We start from the raw sequence: 15,326 nt of genomic DNA, 5'->3' as shown, positions 1-15,326 counted from the left end.
CGGCTAGCATTTGTGGAAAGGGAAAGTGTTAAACATTTTAGGTCGGTCACCATTCAATGCCTAATATATATAGATAGTGAAATTCACAGATTGCTATTTTTGTAGCAGTGGATTTTGACATTTTGAATGAAAAATTGGATTCTGAAATAAGCATTTCACATCCTCATCCCAAAGCATTTTACAGTCAATTAATTATTTACTTCTGAAATGTAGTCCCTGCATTATTGGGCCCTCCTGAGACGGTTTAATGTCTCATCTATGCACCTCCAACAATGTAGTCATACTCCACCATTAAAGTGCCAGCCTTGACTCAAGGATAGCACTCATCTCTCAATCAGAAAGTCATGGGTTTATGACCTTCACTAGGTTTTGAACACAATCTAGGATATTTATAGTAGTACGGGAGTACTGTACAGTCAAAGTTCTATCTTTTAGATGGGCACTAAACAACTGGACCTAAAAGAACCCATGGCACTATTTGAAGTAGTTCAGTGAAATGCTCCCTCTTTGTCTTGAGCAATATTTATGCCTGTCAGCCTCACCAAAACCAGATTAACTGGTCATTCAATTCATTACTGTTTTGTGGGACCTATTGGAGGAGTGGGGGGAGGGGAGGGGGGGGGGGGGTAGAGATGTGGCAGACTAGCCAGGAATATGTTGAAACAGTCAAGTCTAGAGTAAACAAAGGAATGAATTAGGGTCTCAGCAACCAATGAGCTGGGATGGGCAAAGTCAGGCTATGTTGTGGAGCTAGAGGAAAAAATGATTTAATGGGATGTTGATGTTGCTAATAAGGCCAGCATTTGTTCATCCAAAATTGCACTTGAACTAAGTAGCTGACTACACTATTTTATAACAATCGTTATTATTGTCACAAGTAGGCTTACATTAACACTGCAATGAAGTTACTGTGAAAATCCCCATTTCAGAGGGTTGTTAAGAGTAAACCATATTGCTGTGGGACTGACCCGACCAGGTTAAGGACAGCAGATTTTCTTCCCTAAAGGGAATTGTTGTATCTGTAAAATCTCAGATACTTCGGCCAATGTATTGATCAAAATTTTACCCAGGTGCCCTTATTTGCGAGATGAAGAAAGGACAAAACAGGTACAAGGTTTAACGCAATTTTATTCACAATTCTCTCAGTCACACATAATAAGACTCAAACTCACAGCTAAGCTCTAGTTATTACCCACACTTAGTGAAGGGGACTGGCCAGGCTACGATCACTCAATGTAGATAGATACCTTCTCTGGGCTTCGAAACCCAGGGTCCCTTCTTCTTGCGGATGGTTGTGCCTGGGGGATTCCCAGGTTATCACTGAAGATCTGTTCTGATGTTCCTTCCTTTATACTGGTCGGCTAGCATTGAGTCATAGGTATACGCCCACAACTGGCCACTGTCGCATCCAGAGCCCAACGCGTTAATGTGGGGAAACAGGATACTCCTGTTTCTCCAGGTTGATTCAACCTAGACCCATTGTCCTCTGAAACACCCTCGTCTGACCAGTCCATTAGGGAGTTTGATGGCTTCTTTTGTCTGTCCTTCGTCCTGCTGCAAAGTTGATTAGCTCTGTCTGGAAATTCATGACATATTCATAACATGGTCTTGTTCTTTTGTGTGAATGCGAGTGGGTAATCACAAAGTCCATATAGCAATAAGAAGCTTATGTGTTGAGTACTCTTGCAGATGGCCAGTATCGATTCCAGCCAAGGCATCATGTGGCAGTTTCTGTTCCTGGCCCATGTGCCCAGTCAGCCTGCTTTCAGTACCACAGAATTAATGAACCAGATGGGTTTTTATGACAATCGATGATAGCTATCATGGTCACCAATGCTGGGATTAATTTTCAATTCCAAATTTTATCAAGGAATTTAAATTCCAGCAGCTGCCATGGTGGGATTTGAACCTGTGCCCCAACGAATTAGCCTAGGTCTCTTGGCTACTAGTCAAGTGATATTACCACTATCCCTCCATCAATCAGAACGTGGTGGAAGTTTCGATCCCAGCTCTGGGTCACTGTGTGGAGTTTGCACATTCTCACCGTGTTTGCGTGGGTTTCGCCCCCACAACCCAAAAGATGTGCAGGCTAGGTGGATTGGTCACTCTAAATTGCCCCTTAACTGGAAAAAATGAATTGGGTACTCTAAATTTAAAAAAAAAGAATGTGGTGGAAGTTCATCTCGGGGTAAAATATAGTTGTAATTCGACTGCTTTGGTCTCAGATTTGCTAGGGAGAGGGATGAACATACGTACATACATACCAATTAGGAGTAGGCCATTCTGCACCTCGTGCCTACTGCGCCATTTGATAAGATCATGGCTGATCTGATTGTGGCCTCAACTCTACTTTCCTGTTAACCCCCATACTCCTTCACTCACTTACCAGTCAATAATCTATTTAACTCAACCATAACAGTATTCAATGACCTTGCCTCCATTGCTCTCTGAGGAAGAAAATATTCTCGCAGCATCCATCCTGTCAAGCTCTCTCAAGATCTTACATGTTTCTTTTTTTTATATAAATTTAGAGTACCCAATTATTTTTATTCAATTAAGGGGCAATTTAGCATGACCAATCCACCTAGCCTGCACATGGAACATAGAACATACAGTGCAGAAGGAGGCCATTCTGCCCATCGAGTCTGCACCGACCCACTTAAGCCCTCACTTCCACCCATCCCCATAACCCAATAACCCCTCCCAACCTTTTTGGACACTCAGGGCAATTTAGCATGGCCAATCCACCTAACCTGCACGTCTTTGGACTGTGGGAGGAAACCGGAGCACCCGGAGGAAACCCACGCAGACACGGGGAGAATGTGCAGACTCCGCACAGACAGTGACCCGGGGCCGTAGGCAGCAGGCTAACCACTGTGCCACCCAAAGATCTTACACGTTTCAATAAGATCACCTCACATTCTTTTAAACTTCGATAGAGGCTCAACCTGTCCGAATCTTTCTCATAAGGTAACCCCCTTCATCCCAGGAATCAATCGAGCGAACCTTCTCTGAACTGTTTCAAATGCAGTTATATCCTTCCTTAAGTAAGGTAGCTAGGGAATGGAGTTTGGAGTTGGGTCCAAAAATAATGGTGTCAATTTTATTAATCAGAAGAAATTTCTGTTCCTCCAGTACTGGAAGCACTGGATAAACATTCTGATATTAGCAGCAGTGGAGGAGTTGTTGAAGTGGAGCTGGGTATTGTCAGCATACATGTGAAAATTAATGGTATGCTTTGGTGTGTTGTTTAGATGAGGTAGGTTTAGATGAGGTAGGTGAGATAGTGGTGCAGGAGCAGGAAGAGAAACTATGGTCAACGGTTAAACTATGCAGATAGGTTGATTTTGATTTGATTTGATTTATTGTCACACGTACCAAAGTACAGTGCAAAGTATTTTTCTGTGGCCAAGGGAACGTACACAGTAGGTACATAGCAGACAAAAAAAGAATAATCGACAAGAGTACATTGACAAATGGTACATCAGCAAACAGTGATTGGTTACAGTGCGGAACAAGAGACCAAACTACTTGAGGAGTCTAGTAGCTGTGGGGAAGAAGCTGTTCCTATGTCTGGATGTGCGGGCCTTCAGACCTCTGTATCTTCTGCCTGATGGAATGGTCTGGAAGAAGGCAAAGCCTGGGTGGGAGGGGTCTCTGATAATGCTGTCTGCCTTTCTGAGGCAGCAGGAGGTGTAGACAGAATCAATGTGCGGGTGGCAAGCTTGTGTGATGCCTTGGGCTGAGTTCACCAATCTCTGCAGTTTCTTGCGATCTTGGGCCGAGCAGTTGCCATACCAGGCTGTGATGCAGCCGGATAGGATGCTCTCTATGGCACATCTGTAGAAGTTTGTGAGAGTAGACATGCCAAATTTCTTTATAGAAAGTTTATCTTTGTCACAGCCAGAAGATGTAATCTGACTTTGATAAGAGCCATTTTGATATTGTGGAAGGGATGGTAACCTAATTCGAGGGATTCAAACATTTTCTGGGAAACATGGAGATGGATTACCAAGATGCCAACAAACTCAAAAATTGTAGAGAGGACATGGAGATTGGAGAGCGACAGTAGTTTTCAAGGACAGTGGGGTCATGGTTTGGTTTTTAAAAGGAGAGGTGTGATGAAAGCAGATTTGAGGGAGAGAAGGACAACACCTGAAGTGACTGAACTGTCACAATATCTGCTAACCTGAGAGTCAGGAAGGGAAGATAGGTGCTCAGCAGTTTAGTGGAAATAAGGACAAGGGAGCAGGAGATGAGTCGCATGGACAAAATGAATTTGGAGAGGGCATGAAGAGAGATAGAGGAGAAACTGGAGAAAAATGCGAGCTTGGGGCTAGGGGGGCGGGGGGACGGACTCTGGAGGAAGTTTGGCCAGGTGAGCTAGTGGATGGGAGGGACATGGGACATGGGAATAGCAGCTAAAAGGATAGTCTCGACCTCAGTGACAAAGAAGTTTATGGGCTCTTCACGCTTATTGTTGGAAATGAGAATTGAGGAGACAATTAAGAGTAGTTTAAGAAGACAATCTGTAAGAGAGGGAAAATGCCTGAGGTTATCTTTGCATTCAAGATAGTCCTGTAATAGTGAACACCTTTAGCAGACAAGAGCAGCACTTGATCGTATTTTATGTGCACCAGTCAAATCAAGGCCACCACCTTCTGAATGGGAACTAGGGTTGGGCAATAAATGCTGGCCTAACCAGGAGACATGGAATGGGGATGTGGGTAGTGATAAAAGGAGATGATCAGAGATGGCCTTATCTGTGATTGACAGAATGGAAGTTGACAGAATGGAAGTTGTAAGACCACATGAGATGGCAAGGTCAAGGGGGTAACCATGAATATGGATTTTGGATGGAGTGGGAGGAAGAGGGCCGTGAACTCAGAGGAGCGACAGCATGAGGAGGCTCCTCCTAACATATTCAGCTGCCTTGTTTGTCATTGTCCTTCCCTCCATTTTTTCAGAAGTGGGGATGTTTGCTGATTGCACAGCATGCTGTTCCATTTACAACTCTTCAGGAAATGAAGTCGTCTGTCGCCTCCCCCATGCAGCAACTTCTGGACAACATTCAGGCTTGGACTGATAAGTGGCAAGTAACATTCATGCCAAACAATGACCATCTCCAACAAGAGAGAGTCTTAACCATTTCCCATGACATTCAATAATATAACCACCACTAAATTTTCCCATGATTAACAACCTGGAAGTCATCATTCACCCGATACTTAACTGGACCAGCCACATAAATACTGTAAGCTCCAACAGCTGGTGATAGGCTATGTATTCTGCGACAAGTGCATCACTTCCCGACTCCCAAAGCCTATCCACCATCCGCCAGGCAGAAGTTATGAGTAGAACATAGAACATTACAGCGCAGTACAGGCCCTTCGGCCCTCGATGTTGCGCCGACCTGTGAAACCACTCTAAAGCCCATCTACACTATTCCCTTATCGTCCATATGTCTATCCAATGACCAAATATTTTCCACTTGCCTGGATGAGTGCAGTTCCAACAACATTCAAAGCTTGACACTATCTGGGGTAAAACAACCTGCTTTATTGATATCCAAATCTCAATTTACTCCCTTTACCTCCAGAACATAACGGCAGTAGTGTACCAAACCAAACCCATGACAGTTACCACCTAGAAGAAGGACAGCAAATGTGTGGGAACACCATCACCTGCAAGTTCTCATTCAATTCTCACACCATCCTAATTTTGAAATATATTCCCCTTCCTTCATCATCGCTAGATCAAAATCCTGGAACTCCCTACAATATAGCGGGAGTAACTTCACATCATGAACCACAGTAGTTCAAGAACACACCATCCCTTCTCAAAGGCAATTAAAGGTGGGCAATAAATGCCTTGCCAGGGACACCCACATTCCAGGAGCAATAAATAAAAAAACTAACAACAGGAGTGTAAAGTTCAGTAACTCCAAGACTGGATGTTGCTGCAGCTGTTTTCTCACCTAATGATTTAAAATCACTGGGACGGTACACAAAACCAACAGAGCAAACTCTGCTCTAAATACATCTGCAGATTACTTTGCAGTCACATTTAAGGCCTGATTGTTGCTAGTAAAATACAATGAGCCTGAATGTATGGTATGATTAAATTCCTCCCCTCATTAGAAATGTATATATGTGATTGTCATTTATTCAGCCAGTTTGCAGCCTTGAACAGCTGCATATCCTTATCCCACTTGCCTATCCTGTTCCAATATCCCTTTATCACCATTTCCTTCAATCTCCCAATTAATTTATTTGTGGATGTTAACATTGTCTTTTCTTTAATCATTAACTCACTAAAATGATTAACATATTTCACAATTCTGTGTAAAATGTGCTTCTGCTCTTTGTCCTGCATTTCTTGCATTTGATCTTAATGGCTCCTAGTAATGTTGCTTCTGTGTATTGGAGGTGGAAATGTGACACCTAATCAACCTTGGCAATTGTGCACTAAATGGGGAAACTGGCATATCTACACCAATTTTTAAGATCTTTCAAGATATCTCAAAGCACTTTACAGCCAATTTGAAGTGTAGTCATCATTGTAAAGTAGAAAACTAACCATGGAGCATGGGAGAGGAGGGTGTCAGGGACATATAGATGCCATATTGAACAGAAAAATGTAATAATTAGTAAAAATTCAAGAGCCATAGGCGGGACACAAAACAAGGGAAGGTAGAAGAAGGCATTCCAAGGGGAGAAAAGGATTATTTTTTTTAAAAAGGGAATGGTGAGAGTCGGGAAAGGGGAACAAAAATGGCAATGAAAGGAAGAAGAATAAAGGGAATAAAATAAGCTATAAGGGGCTGAACTTGGATAAATAGAATGAAATACAAATAATGAAGGGAGGAGAGAAAGGGCCCAAAGCAGAGTGTGTCAGGAGGGTATGCCAGCAATAACTTAGAGGGAGTGAGGAGAAGGACTTCCAATATGAGGGCAAATGTGGGAAATTGACTGGGAAAGTGAGCCCCAACCCAATACATTTCTCCCATATGTTGCTTTTCAATCTGATGTTTATTCCTCTCCCCAGTCATTCATGTGTTGTTCATACTCGACCCCAACCCCTAATGCTGTCAGACCCCTTCACCTTCCCCAAGTTTCTGTACTATTCCCTTTCTCCTTCATTTTCTTCTCCCACTCCCCCTCACTCCATTCGTGCTGCTCCATCTTTCCTGTCATCTGCTCCCTGCTCACCTCCAATTCCTGTCTCAACCCAAATATTTGTTTTCTTGTAATCATCTCCTGACCTCCAATATATTCTGCCACCTCATTTCATGAATTCTGTTCTCTTGTAGTGCTATGCATTCTATTGCTTTCCTTACTCTTCCTCAACTCTTGCTCTTGAATTCCCTCTTCTTTTCCCTCCCATTTTCCCTTTTCTTTCCATTTACTCTTCCATCTTCCGCCTGACATTCTCTCCCTTGCCCAGTCCATCATCCGCTTCCCCTGTTACTCCCTCTCTTCTGCAGTTTCACCCCTTTGTCCTTTGCTGATGTTCCCTTTTCTACATAGAGACATACATATAAAATAGAAGCAGGAAGAGGCTATTCAGCTCTTTGTGCCTACTCCGCCATTCATTAATCATAAGCAACTTAGTCTCTCTTCATATGACAATCCCGCAATCCCACAGAAATCAGCCTGGTAAACCTTTGCTGCACTCCCTCCATAGCAAGGACATCCTCCCTCAGATAAGGGCACCAAAGGGTAGCATGGTTGCGCAGTGGTTAGCACTGCTGCCTCACAGCACCGAAGTCCCAGGTTCAATCCTGGCCCGGGTCACTGTCCATGTGGAGTTTGCACATTCTCCCCGTGTCTGCGTGGCTTTCACCCCCACAACCCAAAGATGTGCATGGTAGTGGATTGACCACGCTAAATTGCTCCTTAATTGGGAAAAATGAATTGGGTACTCTAAATTTATTTAAAAAAAGATAAGGACACCAAAACTACACACAATACTCCAGGTGTGGCCTCACCTATACCCTATACAATTGCAATAAAACATCCCTATTCCTGTACGCCAATCCTCTTGCAAAGAAGACCAACATACCGTTTGCCTTCTTTACTGCCTGGTGTACCTGCATGCTTACCTTCAGAGACTGATGCGCAAGGACACCAAGGTCTCGCTGAGTATCTACTATCTACCTCTCTCAATTTACACCCATTAAAATAATAATCTGCCTTCCTATTTTTGCTACTGAAGCAGATAACCTCACATTCTTCCTTTGCAAACTCCCCCCTTTCCACACTTCTAACATTTTGTTCATCCACCAAACCCCTTTGTTCTTTCCATGTACATCTTTCTTCATTCTCTTTACCTTCTCTTTGCATTTACCCCACCATCATGTCCTAATAACATTCTCTCTCCTCCCCACATCTATCAACACCATTGGCTAATGTACCAGACAGATCCTGATCTTCCTTAGCATGCACCTCAGTTGCTACTTGTCCTAGTTACCATCTCTGTATATCAAAGGTGAAAATTCCCATTCTATCAAGAGTTCCATTGTCCAGTTTATAGGTGGCAGTGGGGCCACTGGCGCTGGGTATGCATGAGAAATGAGCTGGGGCTTGTCTGGTGCATTGGTCACCAGAACTGGGAGTGGATAGATGGAGTTGCAGAAGGCCCTAATTTTGCTGATCTGTGCCAAAATGAAACTGGTACTCATTGGGCCTCCAAAACGCTGATTTTCGTGGTGAAATACTAATGATTGACATACTTTCTACCTACTCCCATATGTAGATCTCATAACCCCATGATCAGCAGTGTACATTCACCTGCCCAATATCTAAGTAAACAATTGCAAATCCCAGTAATTGAACAGAAAATCATTATCTTTAACCAAGAGTGGCTCAGTAGTATCATCATTGACTGGGCTGGTGGAGTGCAGAGGAACATCGCTGCCAGACTGGACATATGGAAAATTGTAAGAGAACCAGCACGAGGAAATAATTAATTTGTCCTTGACTTTATCAATCTACCTTTGACAACATTGGTAGGAGCGGTCACCACATGGTCTTTGTGAAGATCAAGTTCCATCTTCTAATTAAGGACACCCTGTATCATGTTGTGAGACACCACCGCTCTATTAAGTTGGACAGAATCAGAACAGATCGAGCAGTTCAAAATCCAGGCATCCATGAGGGATGCTGTGCCACCAGCAGCAGAATTGAATTGTATACCAGAACAATCTGTAACCTCAACATATCTCCAATGCATCCACCATCACAAAGTCAGTGACTTTATCCTGATTTTCTGAGGATTGTAGAAAATCATTCTGCAATAGCAACAGGTGTTTCTGAATTAAATGCTAACTAGTTGAGTACGGATTGCATGCAGTCCAGCCAGATAATGATGCCAGAACTAATAGTTCAGGTTGCAGCTTTGCAACCCTGGCAAATCAAATTGAATGATGGTGGATAACTAAGCAACCAACAGAGTTAGGATCCATGAACATCCCTGTTTTCAACAGTGTAGGAGCCAGTACAAAAGTGCAAAACACAAAGCTGCAGTACACGAGGAAACACTTTATGATTTGTCTTTGCCACTGTCTGAGGTCCACATCTTCGCAAACCAAAGTCATCAGCTAATTTGTTTCACTATATGACATTGAGAAAACAGCTGAGTGCATTGTCCATCTCCAACAAGTGGGAATCTGACCACTTCACCTTGGCATTCGATGACATTACCAAGACTTGCACCATCCAGGGTCAGTGATCAGAAACTAAACAAGATTAGAACAAAGAAAAGTACAGCACAGGAACAGGCCCATCGGCCTTCCAAGCCCGTGCTGACCATGCTGCCTGACTAAACTACAATCTCCTACACTTCCTGGGTCCGTATTTCTCTAGTCCCATCCTATTCATATATTTGTCAAGATGCCCCTTAAATGTCACTATCGTCCCTGCTTCCACCACCTCCTCCGGCAGCGAGTTCCAGGCACCCACTACCCTCTGTATAAAAAACTTGCCTTGTACATCTACTCTAAACCTTGCCCCTCACACCTTAAACCTATGCCCCCTAGTAATTGACCCCTCTACCCTGGGGAAAAGCCTCTGACTATCCACTCTGTCTATGCCCCTCATAATTTTGTAGACCTGTATCAGGTCGCCCCTCAACCTCCATCGTTCCAGTGAGAACAAACCGAGTTTATTCAACCACTTCTTATACCTAATGCCCTCCATACCAGGCAACATTCTGGTAAATCTCTTCTGCACCCTCTCTAAAGCCTCCATATCCTTCTGATAGTGTGGCGACCAGAATTGAACACTATACTCCAAGTGTGGCCTAACTAAGGTTCTATACAGCTGCATTTCTTGCCAATTCAACTTGCCAATTCTTATACTCAATGCCCCGGCCAATGAAGGCAAGCATGCCGTATGCCTTCTTGACTACCTTCTCCACCTGTGTTGCCCCTTTCAGTGACCTGTGGATCTGTATACCTAGATCTCTCTGACTTTCAATACTCTTGAGGGTTCTACCATTCACTGTATATTCCCTACCTGCATTAGACCTTCCAAAATGCATTACCTCACATTTGTCTGGATTAAACTCCACCTGCCATCTCTCCACCCAAGTCTCCAAACAATCTAAATCCTGCTGTATCCTCTGACAGTCCTCATCGCTATCTGCAATTCCACCAACCTTTGTGTCGTCTGCAAACTTACTAATCAGACCAGTTACATTTTCCTCCAAATCATTTATATGTACTACAAACAGCAAAGGTCCCAGCACTGATCCCTGCGGAACACCACTAGTCACAGCCCTCCAATTAGAAAAGCATCCTTCCATTGCTACTTTCTGCCTTCTATGACCTTGCCAGTTCTGTATCCACCTTGCCAGCTCACCCCTGATCCCGTGTGACTTCACCTTTTGTACTAGTCTACCATGAGGCACCTTGTCAAAGGCCTTACTGAAGTCCATATAGACAACATCCACTGCCCTACCTGCATCAATCATCTTTGTGACGCTTCGAAAAACTCTATCAAGTTAGTGAGACACGACCTCCCCTTCACAAAACCATGCTGCCTCTCACTAATACGTCCATTTGCTTCCAAATGGGAGTAGATCCTGTCTCGAAGAATTCTCTCCAGTAATTTCCCTACCACTGAAGTAAGGCTCACCGGCCTGTAGTTCCCTGGATTATCCTTGCTACCCTTCTTAAACAAAGGAACAACATTGGCTATTCTCCAGTCCTCCGGGACATCACCTGAAGACAGTGAGGATCCAAAGATTTCTGTCAAGGCCTCAGTAATTTCCTCTCTAGCCTCCTTCAGTATTCTGGGGTAGATCCCATCAGGCCCTGGGGACTTATCTACCTTAATATTTTTCAAGACGCCCAACACCTCGTCTTTTTAGATCTCAATTTGACCCAGGCTATCTACACACCCTTCTCCAGACTCAACATCCACCAATTCCTTCTCTTTGGTGAACACTGATGCAAAGTATTCATTTAGTACCTCGCCCATTTCCTCTGGCTCCACACATAGACTCCCTTGCCTATCCTCCAGTGGACCAACCCTTTCCCTGGCTACCCTCTTGCTTTTTATGTACGTGTAAAAAGCCTTGGGATTTTCCTTAACCCTATTTGCCAATGACTTTTCGTGACCCCTTCTAGCCCTCCTGACTCCTTGCTTAAGTTCCTTCCTACTTTCCTTATATTCCACACAGGCTTTGTCTGTTCCCAGCCTTTTAGCCCTGACAAATGCCTCCTTTTTCTTTTTGACGAGGCCTACAATATCTCTCGTTATCCAAGGTTCCTGAAAATTGCCGTATTTATCCTTCTTCCTCACAGGAACATGCCAGTCCTGAATGCCTTTCAACTGACACTTGAAAGCCTCCTACATGTCGGATGTTGATTTACCCTCAAACATCCGCCCCCAATCTAGGTTCTTCAGTTCCCGCCTAATATTGTTATAATTAGCCTTCCCCCAATTTAGCACATTTACCCTAGGACCACTCTTATCCTTGTCCACCAGCACTTTAAAACTTACTGAATTGTGGTCACTGTTCCCGAAATGCTCCCCAACTGAAACGTCTACCACCTGGCCAGGCTCATTCCCCAATACCCGGTCCAGTACAGCCCCTTCCCTAGTTGGACTGTCTACATATTGTTTTAAGAAGCCCTCCTGGATGCTCCTCCTGGATGCTCCTTACAAACTCTGCCCCGTCTAAGCCCCTGGCACTAAGTGAGTCCCAGTCAATATTGGGGAAGTTGAAGTCTCCCATCACAACAACCCTGTTGTTTTTATTCTTTTCCAAAATCTGTCTACCTATCTGCTCCTCTATCTTCCGCTGGCTGTTGGGGGGCCTGTAGTAAACCCCCAACATTGTGACTGCACCCTTCTTATTCCTGATCTCTACCCATATAGCCTCACTGCCCTCTGAGGTGTCCTCCCGTAGTACAGCTGTGATATTCTCCCTAACCAGTAGCGCACCGCCCCTTTTACATCCCCCTCTATCCCACCTGAAACATCTAAATCCTGGAATGTTTAGCTGCCAATCCTGCCCTTCCCTCAACCAGGTCTCTGTAATGGCAACAACATCATAGTTCCAAGTACTAATCCAAGCTCTAAGTTCATCTGCCTTACCTGTAATACTTCTTGCATTAAAACATGCACTTCAGGCCACCAGACCAGCTGTGTTCAGCAACTTCTCCCTGTCTGCTCTGCCTCAGAGCCATACTGGCCCTATTCCCTAGTTCTCCCTCAATGCTCTCACCTTCTGACCTATTGCTCCCGTGCCCACCCCCCTGCCATACTAGTTTAAACCCTCCCGTGTGACACTAGCAAACCTCGCGGCCAGTATATTTATGCCTCTCCAGTTTAGATGCAACCCGTCCTTATATAGGTCACACCTGCCCCGGAAGAGCTCCCAGTGGTCCAGATAACGGAAACCCTCCCTCCTACACAAGCTGTTTAGACACGTGTTTAGCTGCTCTATCTTCCTATTTCTAGACTCACTGGCACGTGGTACAGGGTGTAATCCCGAGATTACAACCCTAGAGGTCCTGTCTTTTAACTTTCTGCCTAGCTCCCTGAACTCCTGCTGCAGGACCTCATGCCCCTTCCTGCCTATGTCGTTAGTACCAATATGTACAACAACCTCTGCCTGTTTGCCCTCCCCCTTCAGGATGCCCGCTACCCATTCAGAGACATCCTGGACCCTGGCACCAGGGAGGCAACATACCATCCTGGAGTCTCTTTCACGTCCACAGAAGCGCCTATCTGTGCTCCTGACTATAGAGTCACCTATGACTATTGCTCTTCTGCGCTTTAACCCTCCCTTCTGAACATCAGAGCCAGTCGTGGTGCCACTGCTCTGGCTGCTGCTGTTTTCCCCTGATAGGCTATCCCCCCCGACAGTATCCAAATGGGTATACCTGTTCGAGAGGGGGACAACCACAGGGAATTCCTGCACTGACTGCGTGCCCTTTCTGGTGGTCACCCATTTCTCTGCCTGCACCTTGGGTGTGACCACATTTATATAACTGCTATCTATGACGCTTTCCGCCACCTGCATGCTCCTAAGTGCATCCAACTGCTGCTCCAACCGAACCATGCGGTCTGTGAGGAGCTCCAGTTGGGTGCACTCTCTGCAGATGAAGCTATCCGGGATGCTGGATGCCTCCCGGACCTGCCACATCTCACAGTCAGAGCACTGCACCCCTCTAATTGACATTGTGTCAATTAATTAGTAAATTAAATTTAAAAATAAAAAAAAAAGTTACTGTTAACTTTTTGTTTCCTAGCACTAGATTTCTACTATAAATGTGAAAGCTAAATACAGTACTCTCCGATCTCTGGCTTAGATACCCCTCTAAATTGTAATTATGTTTAATTAGTTTACCAATGCTTAATTTTTTTAATTTAGTGTAGATTCCCAACCAGCCAATCAGGTCACAGCTTTTCTGTGATGTCACTTCAGTTTCCCCCCTCCCCCCACACAATTTGAAAAGGTAATAAAAGTAAAAATGAGTAAAAATCACTTACTTACCTTCCGAGGGTCTCAGATGCTCTCTGGTTCTCTCCCTGCAGATTAAAAGTTACAGGCCAGAAGAGAGAGAACAAAACAGTAGGGAAAAAGCACCTTCTCCCACTCTACACCGAATTACCTCACTGCACCAAATTACCAAGTTCCAAATTCCCACTCTGGATATGCCTCACTCAGGCTGTGCCTCTTTGACCTGTGCAAAGACTAGCAACATAAAAGTCATGGCTGAGAGAACATTTCAGAGGCTGAACATTTTTTGGCAAGTAGCTCATCCCTGACTTCCCATATCTCCATTCTGTACAAGACACAAATCAGGAGTATGAAAGAATATTCTCCACTTGCTTGGATTGAGGTAGCTGCGAGATCATGCAAGACGCTCAACCGTACCCAGGACAAAACAGTTCACTTGATTGGCAATTCATGCGCTAGACTTTAACATCAACCATCTGCATACTATCTAAAGCATACGCTGCAGCAACTCGCCAAGGCTTGGTTGAATTAGGAGCAGGAGTGGGCCACTTAGCCCGAGTCCTGCTCCGCCATTCACTAAGATCATGGCTGATCGGATTGTAACCTCAACCCCACATTCCAGCCTACCACCAATAACCTTTCCCACCCTGGTTCTTCGGCAGCATCTCAAATCCACAACTGTCACCTAGAATCACAAGGGCAGTAGGTGCAAGGGATCATTATCATATCCAATTTCCTTCCAAGTCCTACAGCATCGTATTTAGACATACTTGTTATTTAGCCAACACCATTCCTCCAGCGTTGAGTTAAAATCTCAGAATTCCCTATCTAGCAGTATTGCGGGACTAACGTTTATCATCTAGGTTCAACAGTTTAAGAAGAAACCCCACTGCCACCTGATCAGCAACTAGGAATGGAAAATAAATGACGTCCTTGGCAGTAATGCCCACATTCCCAAGGGTAAATTTTTAAAATACCATCATGTGATTCCCCTCTTGTAGATGAATTAAATTTTCGCTATTTCAAATAGAGACTCAAGCTGCAAAGAAACTGTCAATTTATTTAAATAAAACAAGCTAATGATCTGCAATTCAGTGCAGAGCACTACATATTTGACAGTAGTCATATACTTTAGAACAATAACTTACCATTGTATAGTGCCGTTAATATACAAAATGTTCCAAGGCACAGTTTAATAACAAGGAGAAAGGAAATGCTAAGTCAGAAGGGGGACTTTAGGGTATTTAATGGCTTGGAAGAATAAAATTCCATTTATTTGATGTTGTAAAAGACAAATGCATTTACAAACAACTATATTTTTGCCTTAATTAGATGGTTAGCCATTCTTT

At 44.1% G+C, this 15,326-nt stretch overlaps 1 protein-coding gene and 1 long non-coding RNA gene across 3 annotated transcripts in view; one reads left to right on the top strand and one right to left on the bottom strand.

The window, feature by feature from the left end:
• Positions 1-15,326, top strand: part of LOC140395248 (E3 SUMO-protein ligase PIAS4-like) — a 178,624-nt gene that overhangs the window by 1,024 nt on the left and 162,274 nt on the right. The window contains exon 2 of one of the 2 annotated variants that reach the window (XM_072482805.1): positions 4,968-5,092. The exons of the other annotated variant lie outside the window; for it this stretch is intronic. The gene's annotated coding sequence lies outside the window, so the exon portion shown is untranslated. The remainder of the gene's footprint in view (positions 1-4,967; positions 5,093-15,326) is intronic. 2 annotated transcript variants of the gene reach the window in all.
• LOC140395251 (uncharacterized) overlaps positions 1-15,326 on the bottom strand; it is a 134,359-nt gene that overhangs the window by 45,832 nt on the left and 73,201 nt on the right. The window lies entirely within an intron of this gene.

This window comes from Scyliorhinus torazame, chromosome 18 (genome assembly GCF_047496885.1).
Source record: "Scyliorhinus torazame isolate Kashiwa2021f chromosome 18, sScyTor2.1, whole genome shotgun sequence".
NCBI lineage: Eukaryota > Metazoa > Chordata > Chondrichthyes > Carcharhiniformes > Scyliorhinidae > Scyliorhinus > Scyliorhinus torazame.
Note: the sequence above shows the minus strand (reverse complement) of the source record. Positions and strands in the feature narration are given on the sequence as shown.